Below are 6,334 nucleotides of genomic sequence, written 5' to 3'. Positions count from 1 at the left end.
CTTTTCATGATCTACTTGCATAGAAATTTTACTACTCTCCACATAAGCAAAATTCTTCTCATGAATAGTAGTGGGAGCAAACTCAACAAATAACTATCATGTGAAGCATAATCCAATTGAAAATTAAAATCATGATGACAAGTTTCATGGTTATCTTTATTCTTTATAGCATACGTATCATCACAATAATCATCATAAATAGGAGGCATGCTTTCATCATAATAAATTTGCTCATCAAAACTTGGGGGACTAAACATATCATCTTCATCAAACATAGCATCCCCAAGCTTGTGGCTTTGCATATCATTAGCATCATGGGTATTCAAAGAATTCATACTAACAACATTGCAATCATGCTCATCATTCACATATTTTATGCCAAGCATTCTATGTAATACTTCTTCTCGTACTTGAGCACAATTTTCCTTTCCATCATTTTCACGGAAGACATTAAAAAGATGAAGCATATGAGGCACCCTTAATTCCATTTTTTGTAGTTTTCTTTTATTAACTAAACTAGTGATAAAACAAGAAACTAAAAGATTCGATTGCAAGATTTAAAGATATACCTTCAAGCACTAACCACCCTGGCAATGGCGCCAGAAACTGCTTGATGTCTACTACACAACCTTCTTCTTATAGACGTTGTTGGGCCTCCAAGTGCAGAGGTTTGTAGGACAGTAGCAAATTTCCCTCAAGTGGATGACCTAAGGTTTATCAATCTATGGGAGGCGTAGGATGAAGATGGTCTCTCTCAAACAACCCTGCAACCAAATAACAAAGAGTCTCTTGTGTCCCCAACACACCCAATACAATGGTAAATTGTATAGGTGCACTAGTTCGGCGAAGAGATGGTGATACAAGTGCAATATGGATGGTAGATATAGGTTTTTGTAATCTGAAATTATAAAAACAACAAGGTAACAACCGATAAAAGTGTTGGATGTGGGGTTCCGGCAAACCCTTAAGGTTCGAACACTGGGGTGCGCACGAAGTCTTTCCCTCCTACCGATCTACGCCCTGGCTCGCTAAGATCTCGCGGACGAACTCGACGAACTCGCGACACAGAAAGACACAAGAATTATACTGGTTCGGGCCACCATTGTGGTGTAATACCCTACTCCAGTGTGGTGGTGGTGGATTGCCTCTGGGCTGATGATGAACAGTACAAGGGAAGAACAGTCTCCTGAGGTTGAGGTGTTCTTGTGAGTAGGCTCTCGGGTTGGATCAAGCTAAGATGAGATGCCTCTACTATGGTGGCTAGCTCTACTTATATAGGCCCTGGTCCTCTTCCCAAATATCGAGCGGGAAGGGAGTCCAACAACGGCGGGCAAATTTGAAGGGGGACAGCTAGTACAAGCTATCCTGACAAAAGTGGTCTTCACTTGCGAAAAGCTCTGGCGGTGACGCTGCCTTGGGCTCCGCGATGACCTCCGTCTTGCCGTCCTCCTGGTCTTGGTCCCGTTGCACCAATATAGCAACCTTTGCCTGATGCCTCGGTACTCTTCGCCTGCGCTGGCCTCCTTTGCACCAAAGAGGAAATAAGGACGCTGCACGCGCTGGCGCCCGCCTGGTACCGTTCGTCATGGCTCACGTCACGAGAGCCTCATGAGGTTTGCCCCGCCTTGATATCTCCGCTCCTCGTGAGCCTGCCTGGCTAGGCTGCTCCAGAGGAGGTCTTGCGTCGTCCGCCTTGCGAGGCTTGGACCTAAATAAGTGTTATTTGGTGTTTACGTTGAGCATGAATATGATTTGATCATGTTTATTGCAATACGGTTATTCATTTAAGTTAGAGAATAATTGTTGTTCTGTTTACATGAATAAAACCTTATATGGTTACACACCCAATGAAAATGGTTCATTGGATCTCGATCGTAGTGATACACATATTCATACTATTGAAGCCAAAAGATGCAAAGTTAATAATGATAGTGCAACTTATTTGTGGCACTGCCGTTTAGGTCATATTGGTGTAAAGCGCGTGAAGAAACTCCATGCTGATGGGCTTTGGAATCACTTGATTATGAATCACTTGATGCTTGCGAACCATGCCTTATGGGCAAGATGACGAAGACTCCGTTCTCCGGAACAATGGAGCGAGCAACTGACTTATTGGAAATAATACATACTGATGAATGCGATCCGATGAGTGTTGAGGCTCGCGGCGGGTATCGTTATTTTCTGACCTTCACAGATGATTTGAGCAGATATGGGTATATCTACTTGATGAAACATAAGTCTGAAACATTCGAAAAGTTCAAAGAATTTCAGAGTGAAGTGGAAAATCAAGAAAATAAGGTTTCTATGATCTGATCACGGAGACAAATATTTGAGTTACGAGTTTGGTCTTCAATTAAAACAATGTGGAATAGTTTCACAAATTCGTGCCACCTGGAACACCACAGCTTAATGGTGCGTCCGAACGTCATAACCGTACTTTATTGGATATAGTGCAATCTATGATGTTCCTTACCGATTTACCACTACAGTTTTGGGGTTATGCATTAGAGACAGCTGCATTCACGTAAAAAAAGGGGGCACCATCTAAATCCGTTTGAGACGACACCGTATGAACTGTGGTTTGGCAAGAAACCAAAGTTGTCGTTTCTTAAAGTTTGGGGTTGCGATGCTTATGTGAAAAGTTTCATCCTGATAAGCTCAAACCCAAATCGGAAAAGTGCGTCTTCATAGGATACCCAAAAGTTACTGTTGGGTACACCTTCTATCACAGATCCGAAGGCAAGATATTCGTTGCTAAGAATGGATCCTTTCTAGAGAAGGAGTTTCTCTCGAAAGAAGTGAGTGGGAGGAAAGTAGAACTTGATGAGGTAACTGTACCTTCTCCCGAATTGGAAAGTAGTTCATCACTGAAATCAGTTCCAGTGATGCTTACACAAATTAGTGAGGAAGTTAATGATGATGATCATGAAGCTTCGGATCAAGTTACTACCGAACCTCGTAGGTCAACCAAAATGAGATCCGCACCAGAGTGGTACGGTAATCCTGTTCTGGAGGTCATGTTACTTGACCATAACAAACCTACGAACTATGAAGAAGCGATGGTGAGCCCAGATTCCAAAAAATGGCTTGAGGCCATGAAATCTGAGATGAGATCCATGTATGAGAACAAAGTATGGACTTTGATTGACTTGCCCAATGATCAGCGAGCCATTGAGATTAAATGGATCTTCAAGAGGAAGACGAACGCTGATAGTAGTGTTACTATCTACAAAGCTAGAATTGTCGCAAAAGGTTTTCGACAAGTTTAAGGTGTTGACTACGATAAGAGTTTCTCACTCGTATCTATGCTTAAGTCTGTCCGAATCATGTTAGCAATTGCCGCATTTTATGAAATCTGGCAAATGGATAAACAAAACTGCATTCCTTAATGGATTTATTAAAGAAGAGTTGTATATGATGCAACCAGAAGGTTTTGTCAATCCTAAAGGTGCTAACAAAATATGCAAGCTCCAGCGATCCATCTATGGACTGGTGCAAGTATCTCGGAGTTGGAATATATGATTTGATAAGTTGATCAAAGGATATAGTTTTATACAGACTTGCGGTGAAGCCTGTATTTACAAGAAAGTGAGTGGGAGCACTACAACATTTCTGATAAGTATATGTGAATGACATATTGTTGATCGGAAATAATGTAGAATTATTCTGCAAAGCATAAAGGAGTGTTTGAAAGGAGTTTTTCAAAGAAGGACCTCGGTGAAGCTGCTCACATATTGAGCATCAAGATCTATAGAGATAGATCAAGACGCTTGATAAGTTTTTTCAATGAATACATACCTTAACAAGATTTTGAAGTGGTTCAAAATGGAACAGTCAAAGAAAGAGTTTCTTGCCTGTGTTACAAGGTGTGAAATTGAGTAAGACTCAAAGCCCGACCACGACAGAAGATAGAAAAAGAATGAAAGTCATTCCCTATGCCTCGGCCATAGGTTCTATAAAGTATGCCATGCTGTGTACCAGATCTATTGTATACCCTACACTGATTTTGGCAAGGGAGTACAAGAGTGATCTAGGAGTAGATCACTGGACAGCGGTCAAAATTATGCTTAGTGGAATAAGGATATGTTTCTCGATTATGGAAGTGACAAAAGGTTCGTCGTAAAGGGTTACGTCGATACAAGTTTTGACACTAATCTAGATGACTCTAAGTCTCGATCTAGATACATATTGAAAGTGGGAGCAATTAGCTAGAGTAGCTCCGTGCAGAGCATTGTAGACATAGATATTTGCAAAATACATACGGATCTGAATGTGGCAGACCCGTTGACTAAAATTATCTCACAAGCAAAACATGATCACACCTTAGTACTCTTTGGGTGTTAATCACATAGCGATGTGAACTAGATTACTAACTCTAGTAAAACCTTTGGGTGTTGGTCACATGACGATGTGAACTATGGGTGTTAATCACATGGTGATGTGAACTATTGATGTTAAATCACATGGCGATGTGAACTAGATTATTGACTCTAGTGCAAGTGGGAGACTGAAGGAAATATGCCCTAGAAGCAATAATAAAGTTATTATTTATTTCCTTATATCATGATAAATGTTTATTATTCATGCTAGAATTGTATTTACCGGAAACTTGATACATGTGTGAATACATAGACAAACAGAGTGTCACTAGTATGCCTCTACTTGACTAGCTCGTTGATCAAAGATGGTTATGTTTCCTAGCCATAGACATGAGTTGTCATTTGATTAACGGGATCACCTCATTAGGAGAATGACGTGATTGACTTGACCCATTCCGTTAGCTTAGCACTCGATCGTTTAGTATGTTGCTATTGCTTTCTTCATGACTTATACATGTTCCTATGACTATGAGATTATGCAACTCCCGTTTACCGGAGGAACACTTTGTGTGCTACCAAACGTCACAACGTAATTGGGTGACTATAAAGGTGCTCCACAGGTGTCTCCAAACGTACTTGTTGGGTTGGCGTATTTCGAGATTAGGTTTTTGTCACTCCGATTGTCGGAGAAGTATCTCTGGGCCCACTCGGTAATGCACATCACTATAAGCCTTGCAAGCATTGTGACTAATGAGTTAGTTGTGGGATGATGTATTACGGAACGAGTAAAGAGACTTGCCGGTAACGAGATTGAACTAGGTATCGAGATACCGACGATCGAATCTCGGGCAAGTAACATACCGATGACAAAGGAAACAACGTATGTTGTTATGCGGTCTGACCGATAAAGATCTTCGTAGAATATGTAGGAACCAATATGAGCATCCAGGTTCCGCTATTGGTTATTGACCGGAGAGGTGTCTCGTTCATGTCTACATAGTTCTCGAACCCGTAGGGTCCGCACGCTTAACGTTACGATGACAGTTATATTATGAGTTTATATGTTTTGATGTACCGAAGGAGTTCAGAGTCCCGGATGAGATCAGGGACTTGACGAGGAGTCTCGAAATGGTCGAGACGTAAAAATCGATATATTGGACGACTATATTCGGACATCGGAAAGGTTCTGAGTGATTCGGGTATTTTTCGGAGTACCGGAGAGTTACGAGAATTCGTATTGGGCCTTAATGGGCCATACGGGAAAGGAGAGAAAGGCCCCAAAGGGTGGCCGCACCCCTCCCCATGGACTAGTCCGAATTGGACTAGGGAGGGGGGGCCCCTTCCTTCTTTCTCCTTCTCCCTTTCCTTCTCCTATTCCAACAAGGAAAGGAGGAGTCCTACTCCCGGTGGGAGTAGGACTCCCCCCTTGGCGCGCCCTCCTCCTTGGCCGGCGGCCTCCCCCTTGCTCCTTTATATACGGGGGCAGGGGGCACCCCATACACACACAATTGATCAACGATCTTTTAGCCGTGTGCGGTGCCCCCCTCCACCATATTACACCTCGATAATATCGTTGCGGAGCTTAGGCGAAGCCCTGCGTCGGTAGAACATCATCATCGTCACCACCCCGTCGTGCTGACGAAACTCTCCCTCAACACTCGGCTGGATCGGAGTTCGAGGGACGTCATCAAGCTGAACGTGTGCTGAACTTGGAGGTGCCGTGCGTTCGGTACTTGATCGGTCGGATCGTGAAGACGTACGACTACATCAACCGCGTTGTGATAACGCTTCCGCTTTCGGTCTACGAGGGTACGTGGACAACACTCTCCCCTCTCGTTGCTATGCATCACCATGATCTTGCGTGTGCGTACGAATTTTTTTGAAATTACTACGTTCCCCAACAGGTTTACCATGAAGCCCGCTCACGAGCTTTGGACAAGGCTCGCGAGGCTGACCGTCGCCGCGAGGCTGCGGAGAAGCGCGCGTGGGAGCTCTAGGCCTGGAGCGCATATCTC

Source organism: Triticum aestivum, chromosome 2D (assembly GCF_018294505.1).
Source record: "Triticum aestivum cultivar Chinese Spring chromosome 2D, IWGSC CS RefSeq v2.1, whole genome shotgun sequence".
Taxonomy (NCBI): Eukaryota; Viridiplantae; Streptophyta; class Magnoliopsida; order Poales; family Poaceae; genus Triticum; species Triticum aestivum.
Note: the sequence above shows the minus strand (reverse complement) of the source record.